Raw genomic sequence first — 13,854 nt, 5'->3', positions numbered from 1 at the left:
TTAAGGTAAAAGCGTTTCCCTTCACACTCCCTTTCCATTACCTCCCTCACCCTTTCTTTCTGTCTGTCTGTCCGTCTGTCTGTCTGTTTCTCTCTTGATGTCGTGAAGTTTAAATGTGAATATAAATGATTTAGGACAATGTAATTAGGTCGAAAGATGTAATATAAATGTATAAGATAAATCAGTTGTTTATTTTTTTTATAGAATTGCTATTAATAAACGAATAAAAACAAATAAAAACGATACAAAACTCAAAAACTATAAAACACCAACTAGCATAGTAAAGGAAAGATAAATGAATATAAGAGTATATTCATAAAGGCATAAAAGAGATAACTCATTAAAAGACTGACCACAAACAAGACACAGAAACACGAATAAAAACAGAAACACACACACACACACACACACACAGCACTTACCACCACCACCACCACCACCACCACCACTGCTAAATAACAAAACACAGAAAAGAAAACATAAAAATAACATAAAACATTGCCACCACTTGCCACCACCGCCACCACCACCACCACCACCACCACCACCACTCAGCCTCTTAAGACACATCGAGGCACAAGTTTTCATTTCAACCTCCCGCGACGCCTCACAAGAAGCTCCGCGGATCCCAGGACCTCGCGACCTCTCACCCTGAAGGATCCGTGGCCGCAGGATCGAGTTTCGTCTGTGTATCCTTTTAGGTGTTGGCTCAGTAAACATTTGCCTCACCTGTGCGACCCAAGCCCAGGTGATCATCATATTCTCAGAGGCTGTCGGAGTCTTTTCTCCTTTCCTCGTCATACCTGGCTGAGTCTACACGCTGCTGGGAACAGGTGTGTGTGTGTGTGTGTGTGTGTGTGTGTGTGTGTGTGTGTGTTCCATCTATCCAATTTCTTCCCGGTTTCTCGTGATTTTCCTCCATTTTTTTATTTCCGTTTCTTAATCTTGTTTCTCCTTTCGGGTCTTCGTTTCAATTTTCGTGTTACGTTTTCATTGGTTTTGTTCTTATGTCTGATCTTTTTTCCCACATTTTCCTGTTTTTTTTTTAGTGATTTGTTGATATTTTCGTTAGTTTTACTCCGCTCCCAAGTTTTCTACGCATTTTCCTCCATTTGCTTTAGTTTCTCCTTTAATGTATTCGATCATCTCTCCATTTTTATCTTTTATTTCGTGTTTGTACGTTTATCTTCCTTGCTCTCATCTCGTTTCTCCGCCCCGCCCTTCTCTCGCTTTCATTGCATTCTTAATGTTTCTCCTCCTCCTCCTTCCCCTCCTCCTCCTCTTCCTCCTCCTCCTCTTTCTTCTAATCCTACCGCCTCATCTCCCTCTCCTCCTCTTCCTTCTTCTTCATCTTTTCCTCGCCCATGTACCCTTCTCCATGTCCCTTCGTCCATGTCACTTTTTTTGTCGTTATTATCATCTTCCTCTTACTTCATCTTTCTCCTTCTTCTGTCTACTTTCCTCTTAATTTTATTGCCTTGTCTTCTCGCGTGACCTGACCTGGTAAAGGGGCAGCGCTTTTGTCGTCTTTGTCCTCTTTCTTGGCTCACCTCAGCGTCTCTCCTTGAATTCAAAGTGGGGGAATGACGCATGAGTAGACACATTTACTCATTATTTCTTGTCTAGGAAAATATCTCACTTCTGTCACTTTTGTGGGTACGAGAACGCAGAGGAAAAGAGGAAAAGGTGTTGGATTTGTCTCTTGTAATAATGATTCCTATTTTAAATGACCTAAAGGGGAATTAAGAGGAGATACTTAGCTATGTCTTGATTTATGTGTTGTCTTTATTTTTCTACGTAAATTAATGTTGGTTTTGCTAATTGATTTGTTGGCTTTTAATGTTGCTGTCCTCAAGTGTGTTTTCTTTCAGCGAGATATTAATAAACCTTTAAAGGATCTAATCACAAACATACTTTTCATCTTAAGCACGAAATAAAAGAAAAGAAAATGTAAAAGTTAATTCCTCCAGTAAATTCGCCAGTCACCACTTATCTATTATTATACTCACATCTACTGACTATTAACACAATATATGAGAACTAGCATACAAAAGCATTAAGCGTATGATGCACGGCTCCCTTCACGCTTCACTGCATCGCGACACAAGCTTAATTAGTTCCTCACCTTTCTTAATGTTTATCCTTTAGAAAACAATAATAAAATAAAAACAGAAGGAAAACGAGAGAAGGAAAAGACTGAATATGGAAAAGAGTCCCTCATCCATCAAAAGACGTGAGGACTCAGTTGGTGGAATGACGCGAAGGACGTGAAGGTGACGTGAGATGAAGGAATGGATCCTCACGACGAAGAAACGATGAAAAAATTACCGTTTTAGCACCAATAAGAGAGGAGAAATAACGTTTTTCCGCCTCATTTGTACCGAAGCGTCTAATATCTTGGAAAATATGGATAGCTTGTGTTTTCTCGAGTACTTTGTGGCTAGTTCAGTAGAAGGTAGACAACGAATGGAGAGGACTGAAGATTTAAGTTTGGACAGAGTGAAGACATAGAAGATGATGATAGCAAAGTTATTTACCTAAGTTTGAATAAGTTTAAGTCATTTTTTTACATGCGTGTTATGCTTCGCCTCCTCTTTCTCCTCTTCTTTCTCCTCCTAATCCTCCTCATTTTACTTTTCCTATTTTCTGGTAGTTTTCCACGTTTAATCTATACTTTATGTGCGGCGAGAGTAGTGACGTAAATGAGACGGTGGTGACGTAGCGGCGTGCTTTACTTCCTTCTGTGACTCGCAGGTTCTGACGCCAGACACACGAGCTGAGCCTAAAAACTTGATTTCCAAAATGCATCGCCTCACGAAAGAAAACGAAACGAGGTCACATGTCCATAAAGGCGAGCACCGGAGATCCTCAAGATGGACGGTCTAAATAGTGGGCTGCGCATTTTTCTAACCCTCATCCGGGAATTGACAAGATGGATACCCGAAGAGGCGCACTTTACGAATCCTCCATTGTTGACTCAAATATACGAGTGTGAACTGGAAAGACTTGTCATTGGAAGGGTGCAAGGAATGTTAGAAAGCATCGTGTGGCGTCGAGTGTTCCGCAAGGTGAGATTTGTTGCCTCTGATGTTTGTGGCGCCGCCTCATCACACTCTTCCTCTCACTCTTTTCTCCCTACGTCCTCCTATTTCATGACTAATGCATGCTTCCTTCTCCTCCTCCTCCTCCTCCTCCTCCTCCTCCTCTCTATCACCACCATCCTTTCTCCACCGCCACCACCGCCGCCACCGCCATCTCCTCCTCCTCCTCCTCCTCCTCCTCCTCCTCCTCCTCCTTCTCCTCCTCCTCCTGTTCTATTTCCGGGGCGGGCAGAGGCGGGTTCTTCCTATCATTTACCTCATTACCTCTTTTGTTGTTGCTGTTGTTGTTGCTGCTGCTGCTGTTGTTGTTGTTGTTGTTGTTGTTGTTGTTGTTGTTGTTGTTGTTGTTGTTGTTGTTGTTAATGCTGCTGCTGACGATGATAATGATGATGTTGCTGCTGTTGTTGATGATAATGATGATGATAATGATGACGATAATGATGATGATGATGATGATCTTGCTACACTACTACTATTACTACTACTACTACTGCTGCTGCTACTACTACTATTATTACTACTACTACTACTACTACTACTACTACTACTACTACTACTACTATTTTTAACGACAGCAATAAAGATGATAGTAGCAGTAATACATCTTCCCTACCACCACCACCAGCACTCACATCACACAAACACTCCTCTTTTCCCAACACCCAAAGCCGGAGTCACTTTTTACCCCTGTCCTTGAGTGGCAAACTACCTCCCACCTTCCCTCACTGCTTCCCGACCTTCCCTCCACCTCTCCACCTCTCCCTCTTCCTCCCCTCACATTCCACCTCCCTGCACCTTCACACCGGCTGTAGCAACCTCAGAACGCTACCCTTCACTGCCCTCCCTCTGACCCTCCCCTCCCTCCCGCTGCTCTCAGACTCTCTCTCGCTCGCCACTGCCTTCCCTTCCTTCCCTCCCTCCCGCCCTCCCTCCACCTGCCTGGCCGGGGTCGAGCCAGCCTGGGTCAGCATTGCAACACTCGGCGGGGCCTTCTCGGGGCGGGGCGTGGGAAAGAAACCCTGATTTTTCGTCGGTGTTCCGCAGACGGTAAAGGGAATCCACGCCCACTCCTCTCCGGATCGCAGGGGCGTGGGACTTGCAGGAATGGTCTTAGGGTTGTTTAAGGGAGTTTAAGGGAGATTATGGGATCTAGGGGTACTTGATTAAAGGGTGTTAGGGGAATGTTCAAGGAGGTATTCAAGGCGTTTGTGGGATGTAAGAGAATGTATCTAATAGGTATTTAAGGGAATGTATTTAAAGAGGTGATGTTTAAGACCTCTAAGGGATTGTGTCTAAAGGTTGTTTAAGGGAATATTGAGTGTTTATGGTCAATTCAAGAACTATTTAAGGATGTTTATAGGATCTGAGGAACTGTTTAATTGCTTGTCTAGGAAGTTTTAAAGGGAGTGTGTTTAAAGGGTATTCAGAGGATTCAAGGTAAGATTTAAAGGTTTTTTTTATAGTGTGTTTATTGATTTGCTATGGTACTTTTTGCTTGGTATCTCTGTTTTGTTCTTTTGTTCTTGTTTTGTCACGAATTTTTATTGTGTGTTTCACTTGATTAGCTTGATCGTTTTATTCAGTTAGGTTCTTATTGTCTTCGTTTTTATATGACTCTCTCTCTCTCTCTCTCTCTCTCTCTCTCTCTCTCCGGGTAAGAAGAATATGAGCAAGGCTTTTCAAAAGGCGTCTCGGTGCAGGCGACTTTCACCCTTCCTGCCCGTGGTAATTAAACACGAAACAGCATAGTTCTCCCTTTCACTCAATTTGTCTTCAGGTTGAGCGTCGTTTTCTTCCATTTATTATTAGTATTATCGCACACCGGCATTTATCTTTCACACACACACACACACACACACACACACACACACACACACACACACACATAAATAACTCCATGTACGTATATTTTAAATTTTCTTTTTTACAGATGGCGTGTTTTTTTTTTTTTTTTTGCATCCTCCACTTTTTTTTATTCATTTTCTTTTTCTTTTTTCTTTTCTTTTTTTTTTTTTTTTTAGCCGCAAACATTCTCTTCGGAAGAAAGGTCCACTTGTACCTGAGCCTACCTGTCTGTAAATGTGATAATTAAGGTGATGGGTCATAACTGTTTATGTTTTCCTCTTTTTTTTTTTTCTGACCGGCAACACTGACTTCCCCCTCATCTCTCTCTCTCTCTCTCTCTCTCTCTCTCTCTCTCTCTCTCTCTTAAACTCACCGTAAATGCGATAATGGAAAGGTGACGTGAAAATGAGAAGAAAAAAAGAAAACGATAAGAAATACATAAACTGTCGTAAAGTTTCTTCGTAAAATTAAATATATTCTTTTCTTTATGAATGGTGCGGTTGATGAACGTTTCTCTTTTCATAATGGATGGAACTTTACCTTAAATTTAATCCTGAGGTGTTAGTAAGCTGTAAAATTATCACTCATTGCTTATATATCACTACTATTTATCATATGTAAGGTAAAAAAAAAAAAAACACTAAAAAAAATCGCTCTTTTCTTTTAAGTGTGTAAGCTGATTTCACATTTCCCATTTATCTCCTTTAAATTTACACTTTTAAACTTAACCTTGAGACGCTAACAGGATATAAAATTATCACTCTTTTTTTTTATCTTATCTAGAAAATAAACAAATAAAACAAAAAAAAAAGTCAGTATTTTTTTTTTTTTGTCTAAGTTGATTTCGTATGTTTATTTCATCTTCTTTATATTTGCACTTTTCATTCACCTTTTCGTAATCTCCTCATCTTCTCATTCACTCACACATCTCACCGTCACAGGCTCAGGGGTTGAATAGCATTAATTTGCCCCTTCCTTTACCATCATCATCACATTTGTCAGCTCCTCCTCTTTTTCGTTCTTCATTCCCGTTTTTTCCTCCTCCTCCTCCTCTTCCTCCTCCTCCTCCTCCTCCTCCTCTCACGGCCACTTTCCTCTTATTTACATGCACGGAAAGAAAATAAACTGAGAGAGAGAGAAGAAAAAGGAAGAAGAGGAGGAAGATAAGAAAATAAAAGAAATGACCAGTAATAAAGAGGAAAATAAAGATAGGAGATGATAAAAGAAGAGAAAGAAGAAGAGAGAGGAATAGAGAAAAGGGAAAATGAAAGAGTGAATTACTTATACCAGATAATTAAGAGAAAGAAACTAAATGAAAAGAAGAGAAAAAAGAAAGAAAGAAGGAAAGAAGAAAAAAAAAGGGAAATGAAGAAATTAATTAATGATAACAAGTAAAGGAGAGTAAGGAAAGATAAAAAGCGAATTAAGATGGATAAACAGAAAGAAGGAGAGGGGAAGAGAAAGAGGAGAAATTTAGATAATGAAAGAATTGGTGCAAATGATGAAGAGAAAGATGAGAGAGAGAGAAAAAAACAGACAATGACAGAAAGACACGAAATAAAGGAGAGACACAAAAATATAAAAACAAAAAGGAAGAAAACAGTAACACACAAATAAATATAAAAATAAAAAGCACATTACAAAAGAAGACCTCGATATAATCTTGACTTCATCTAAAGAGAGAGAGAGAGAAAAAAAATTATGTTCTACTTTTACATGTGAAGTTTGAGAGCGAAGTTGAATGTTGGGTGAAAATCGAATTCCCGGTGAGTTTAGCAGAGGTCATGGGAGCGAGGTCAAAGTTCAGGAGGTGGAGTCTTTGGAGGTCAGTATATTGCATCTGAGTGACCTTGCCTACTCACCACTCTCGCCTCAATGAAACCTTACTCCTCCTCCTCCTCCTCCTCCCTCCAGCCTCCTCCCTTTCTCCACATCCTCCTCCTCCCTTCCTCCACATCCTGGTCCACCTCCTCCTACACTCTCATCTGTTTCTTCTCCCTATCTTTTCTCAGTTTTGTTCTTTCTCCTCTTCCTTCTCTTCCTCTTTATCATCATCTTACGCCTCATCTCCACGACATTACTTCAATTCTTCTTCTTTACGCCATTCACTACAATATCTTCTCCTTCCTCCTCTTTCTTTCCTTTCTTCTCTCGCACACTTATCTTCGTGTCATCTGTACACCTTCCACCCTCGTATTTCTTTCTTCCCTCTCTTCTTCTTCCTCCTCCATCTCCTTCCTGTCATCTTCTCCACCTCATCTCCCAACTGCATCATGTTCTCATCCCCCTCAGAAAAATCTCCAGTAAAGTGAAGGAAGGAAATGCTTTGTATAAAATTATAACGCGTAAAATGATGCATAGCGTTGGAGAAAGAGCAGATTTGTGCATATTAGATTGGACAGCAGGTGGATGAACTGTTACACCTATACCGAGTAAATGGATTCGTAAGGTAATCTAATAATCAATGAGTTATGGCCTATTTGGCCTTCCTGCTGGTGGTCGATAGATAGTTACTGGTTGGCGTTTTTTATGCTTTATTAGTGAATAGTCAGAGGTCCAAACAATATATATATAATTTTAACTTGTCTTTGCTTTTGAGTTAAGAGAAATTTTATTCAGTGACAAGATATTTACAACGAGGACTTACTGTAATAAGTAAATCAACGAGCACTTTGTATTACAGCTGTCACAAAAGGAAGCAAAAAGATGACTGACGAAAACAAAACAATGAGACACAACAGACGTATACAAACACTGAACAAAATGTTTATGAATCTGTGGAATTCCTTTTTGAAAATTAAAAAAATGTATCACTCAAATGCAGATTGACAATAAAGAATGAGATAAAGGAGCTATATGAGACTGAAAGAAAGAGGGAAAGAAAAATAAATAAAGAATAAATGAATGAAAGAAAGGAAAAAAGAAAAAGGGAAAACTGAAAAATAGTAATTAATAAATGAATAAAGTAAAGAAAGAAAAAAGGAAAGAAAGAAAAATGAAAAAGAAATAAATACACAAAGAAAAAAAAAAAAAAACATTAAACAAAATATTTACGGCAGCCTCCCCTTAAGAACACTTGCATTACTTCCGTTTTCTCTCAACTGGATGGTTGGTTGCGGGGGGAACTAAACTCAGAGATGTCGCTTCCTCCTATTTGAAAAATTATCACCAGGTAGGTCATGACGGTATTCATGAGCTGCAAGGGAAGAGAAACGAAAGGTAAGACTGATGAAAAGGCAAAAAAAAAAGGAGAAAGAAAGAAGGATTAGGATTGTGTACATGCTAGAGAATATGAAAAGTAGTAGAAACATAGAAAGAAGAGATAAATAGGAGGTAAAGGGGAAAGAATTCAGAGTGGAAAGAAGGAGAGACGCAGACGAGATAAACAGCATAAGGGATAAATGGAGAGATGAGATATGATAGATGCGAGACAGAGAGATGTAAAGAAGAGACGTAAGAAAAGGTGAAAATGAAATAGAGGAGAGAATATACAAGGGAGCTAGAGAGAAAAGATAAGATATGGCGAGGTGGATAGTTTGTATAAGAGAAAAAGTAAAAAAATCAGAGAAAGGTTAAATAAAAAAAATACTTGATAAAAAACATGAAGAGGAAGTAAACTAGGAAAGAATGGTAGAAAATCGGAAGGCGATTCTATAAATTTTATATTTTAGTATCTTAACATATTTTAACTGACAATTAGAAAATAAAACTACTATGAAAGTTAGTATCTAGAAAAAGAGGGAAAACCTACAAGAAAGAAGATAGGAAACAATCAAGCCAGGAAGGAGGAAAAGAAGGAAGGAAGAAAAGAAGGGAGGAAAGAAGGAAGGAAGGAGAGGCAACACTTACCCAAAGAAAAAAAAAGGAAGGGACTAGAAGGGAAGAAGGTATGAGGTAAGCAAGCCAGGAAGAAATGAAGGAATTTATGAAGGAATGAAGGAAGGAAGGAAGGAAGGAGGGAGGAAAGAAAGGCAACACTTACCCCAAGGAAAGAAGAGTAACTCAGCGTGTACCATCCACACATGTTGAAGGTGAGGAGAGGCGAAAGTCTGGCCATCACGCCGCTCACCTGCCGAACACACCTGCGTGACTCACTGCCCACCTCGTGCCCACTCACTCATACATTCCCTTCAAGAAAACAAGACGCGTATCTTTGCGAGATTTCAATTTTTTCTTTTTTTTTTTTCTTCATCCTCAGTACATTTTGCTTTTGCTAATAACACTTTTTTTATGTAGGGATTAGAACCACAGTGGGCCTTTTTTGTCTTTGTCCTTGGTCAGCCCTCTTCCTACATAAGAAAAGTATCCCTTAATCTCTCCTAAATGCTAAACTATCGTGAACTATCGCGTGAGCCATTTAGGATTCCCATAAGGATTGTTTTCAAAGGTCATAGGAATGTGTTGTCTGGTTTTCAAGGCAGATTTCTCGTCATGAGGCTGACCCCAGGTTAAACAATCATTAGGATCACGAAAACTTTCATGAAAACCATTATAACTTCCAGAAACTTATAGGTGTAATGGAGGCAAGACGCTGACACGCCCACTCGCTTGTCTCCGCTGACAGTAAAGCCATGATTGCCGAGTGCGACATGATCTGGCGCACATTGACATACTCTGATGAAGAGAGGCTTGAGTGTGCTGCTTCCTTTCACGTCACGAAGCTTCGATATTGTTATTACGTGTTAAGGCGACGAACCAAGAACACGAAAAAAAAAGAAAAAATACATAAAAATTAAAGTTTGCTCATCTTGCCTCTTTTAAAACAGTAAAAAAAAAAAAAAAAAAAAACAGGAGTGAAAAAAAAGATTGTTTCTGAATCGGTTTTGATATTGATAACATACACGAGATGTTTCTTATTAATTATCACCTTTTCATTAATGATTAAAAAAAAGTAAGGTAAGAAAAATTGCTTACTGTTTGGTTGTTTTGATTCTGATAACATGCACGAGCTGTTTCACTAGTAATTATCACCCTCTCATTCAGAAATACACACAAGCTGGTTCGCTAGTTACCCACATTCAGTTATTCATGAGCCAGCCGCCAGAGGGCAGAGCAATCTCTTACCAGCCCGTGACCTTGGCGGTCAAGAGCGCTCGCTGTTACACTAACCTCGGTTAGTGCACGGTGAAGTCTATCTCACTTTTCTTGCTGTGCATTATCGTAATTGATGATACAGTAATTTTGCTTCGATCCTAGTTTATAGTTTACCTTTCAGTTACGTAAAGAAAACTTGCACTCCTGACATGCCCTGAAGATTACTTCATGAACGTACACACACACACACACACACAAACACACAAACACTTGCTCACGTCCACAAACACGCACATACACGTACCTTTATGCAGAAAATTGTGTTTTTACTCCGCATTTTCAGGTCCTTCAGTTGTTTTTCCGCAACGATCACCTGAAAACAAGGACGAAAAATAGCGGTGAGGATTAGTGTGTCTCGACCCCTGGCGATGCAATTAAGGGAGCGAGTAATGGTACCGTTTTGTCAGATCCTTAATTCTTTGCTCAGTATTACTTATCGTTTTTTTTTTTTCGTTTATGTACACACACACACACACACACACACACACACACACACACACACACTCATAAGTAAGTGTATTTTAAATCTTCATTAAGAGTGAAAGTTTCAAGCTTGGCTCGTCGTTGCTCTTTTTAAAGGCACAAAACATGATTTATCAATACACATATTTACCAGGAACGCACAACATTTTTGCCTCACGTAGAGGCAAGGAGGGAGGGCGCCTGCTTGCCTGCCTGCTGCACGACCCACCTTATCAGTGAAGGTCTGGCCCAGGTAGCAGTACTGGCCCATGATGTAGAAGGAGAAGAAAACGGAGACGACAGTGGTGCCGCCCATATATGTCCCCTTCAGGATGGCGTAGGGACACACAATGGCCAGCAGGACGCTCAGCAGCAGGAACATGGTTATAATCGGAAAGAAACACTGCTTTAGCGTCTCCAGCCACGCCGTCACCTGCGAGGAGGGAATGATTCGGGCATGAACATTTGTAGTGTTAGAGATGCAGGTGAACTGCAGCAGCAGGTTGCTGAAGAGTCGACAGGGAGTGGCATCATCTAGTAACGTTATTGAGTGACCCTTTGAGTCCTGCACACTGAACGAAGCCAACCCGCTTCTGCAGCCGCGCCTTACCTCCAGGATGAGAGACTCCAGGTCACGCAGCGCCAGCAGTGCCGCCTCCGCATCGTCCTCCCCGCTAAAGGAGCCGTCAGGACCAAGGAGCTTGGAGACTGCCGCCACCGTGGACTCCGTGACCAGCAACAGGTAGCGGATCAGGAGGTCCAGCAGAGAAGAGAAGCAGCTGTCTGGCATGAAGATGCTCAAGTTCCACGATATACTCCAGAAAAACACCAGCACAGTCTCATGGAACTCAAACTTCAAGACGCAGTTGGAGAACCACGTCGCGAACACCATGAAAATTACCATCGTAAGCATGATAATCAAATTCTTGGGACGGATCTTGTATTCCCGGGGCACGACCCCGATGCGCGACATATCGTGCAGAAGGGCTGTCAGCTTAGAGCTTCTCATCGTCATGAAGAATGGGGTTAAGGTCACGGTGGCCATCAAGAAGGCGACCCCGTACATAAAGAAGATGGTGCCCAGGTCTGGCGCTGAGTACGTACCAAATATTTTTGTAAAGGCCATGCAGCTCCCGCAGGTCAGGTACAAGTGAACGAAAATACACCAGAGGAGCAGCGGCAGGCTAAACACGGGCGGGCCACTGGTGGCGCATAGCTTGTAGGGGAAGCAGCCGAACACCTGCAGCACAGGCACCGTCATGCGCCACGGCAACAAACCGGACGTGTCCTGCGGCAGCATCCTGGCGACGGCAAAGGCTTCACGGTCGATGATCTTATCTCTCTCTCTCTCTCTCTCTCTCTCTCTCTCTCTCTCTCTCTCTCTCTCTCTCCTGTTAGCACAACGCTGGCCAAGAGACGACCGTGGGTGCGAGGTGGAGCGGCGCCTGGCCTGCCGCGTCAAGACTCAGCCACACAAAGATCGCTGCCAGGAACACCCATGGGCGGTGGTGAGCGCAGGGCTGCCTATTATTTCGTCCACTTGACGTGGTCTTTGTTCTCACCTCGGGAACAACGCCTCTCTCCTGCCCTTTGCCCTCAATACACGCCGCTTACATTTCTACTAGAACATCAATACATCATTGGAATATTAATACGTTGTGGGGGACGTGGCAGGTAAATCGACTGCCAGTACTAGGTGTTACCGCCCTTAAATAGTCCTGCAAAAGGTGTTTACATTCCAGTGAGGGGCTGCCACCGAAGTAATAGCTCTCTCAATACACGTCGATCCATCTTGATAAGGACTCATATTATCATGTACTTTTGTCCCAAGTCATGCGTGTCGCCATCCATCTCGCCCATACATAATCGTCTTTTCTGGGCCACAAATTTATACCTAGTGTCCTCTGCTGCTTCTTATTTTCTTACTGGCTGCGGTTTAACTTTCTTTGTGGATTTAAAGTTTGCAGGATCGATTTTGTGGATCGTTCTATCACTCCGTTGTCTCTGAAGAGTTACGGCTGGGAGATCCTTCGTGTCTCTGTCGGTTATGTCAGCCTGGAGCTCAAATCAAACACTGGGACAAAACCATGCACGTGCCACACGGGACAGTGATAAAAAGTAAAGTATAAATGAAAATCTTCACGTTTCTTGTCATTTTATTATTCATAGAGGTGTTTTGGATTTTTTTTTGTTTTTTTTTGTTTTTGTTTGCTTGTTGAAGTTTATAAGTACAATGTCATCATCGGTAACGTACATGTCCATTTCATTTTATACACGTTGACATACAGACAACGAAACCGCGAGAGAAGCCACAGGAGTGAGTCATGTGGTAGTCTTGGCTTTTTCCATAAAGAAAAAAAAAAAGTAGGTAAATGAATTTAACCACGTAATCTTTGCAAAACACTCGAGTTTATGAACGTGTCTTGTTAATCAGGCACCTCATTCACAAACATCTCAGTGTGAACATGCTGTATTGGATCACTGGAGTCTTTAAGGGTGTTTTCATGTATAGTGATGATTTAACAACATCACCAATCAAAAAAAAAAAAAAAAAAAAAAGAGACAGCGAGAGAGAGAGAGAGAGAGAGAGAGAGAGAGAGAGAGAGAGAGAGAGAGAGAGAGAGAGACCCATGAGAACTTGACTAATCATCTCTGTGGGCTCTGAAGACAGACTAGAAACTAAACTTTCACCATTTTCTTCCTCTACATTTTGTGCAAGTTCCCCATCAAAGTGCCTCGTTTGTTGAAATATTTCGTTGTATGTCTCCGTTTTCTATGTGTGGTCTTACGGGACTTATTGGTCCTTTACGGCTGCTCCTCCCACTTGGAATATTATCACTATGTACGTCATGATGATATTGAAGATCTGTTAGAGTAGAAGGAAGGGAAGGAAGCGCGTCGGTATTATAAGTAAAGAGATAATTTGTTATTGTTACGCTATCCAAACAATACGAAAAAGAAAACTAGTGGTTGAAAGTCTGTACGTATTTGTCTGGATCATGTTGCGCTGACAGGTATTGGTTTATATATAGATTACCTATAATTAAGTACTCACTGAACACCTGAAGGATTGGAAAGGAGAGGAAAGAAGAAAAAAAGGAAGGAAAGAAGGAAAGAAGTAATGAATAAAGGAAAGGAGAGAGAAAATAAAGCATGGAAGGAAGGGATGAAGGAAGGTTGTGAGACACAAAGGGAAACGTTCAGTGAGGACACAGCTGGGTTTAATGATAAGTTCACAGCACCCCCTAAACAGTGCTTTAGACCTCACTGGGAGTAATTATCGTTTCGGCAGGTGTTTACTGCGAATTAACATGGATGAACAGAAAGAAGGAGAGGGGAAGAGAAAGAGGAG

This window comes from Scylla paramamosain, chromosome 38, assembly GCF_035594125.1.
Source record: "Scylla paramamosain isolate STU-SP2022 chromosome 38, ASM3559412v1, whole genome shotgun sequence".
Lineage (NCBI taxonomy): Eukaryota > Metazoa > Arthropoda > Malacostraca > Decapoda > Portunidae > Scylla > Scylla paramamosain.
The sequence above is the reverse complement of the archived record's forward strand: the minus strand, read 5'-3'. Positions refer to the sequence as shown.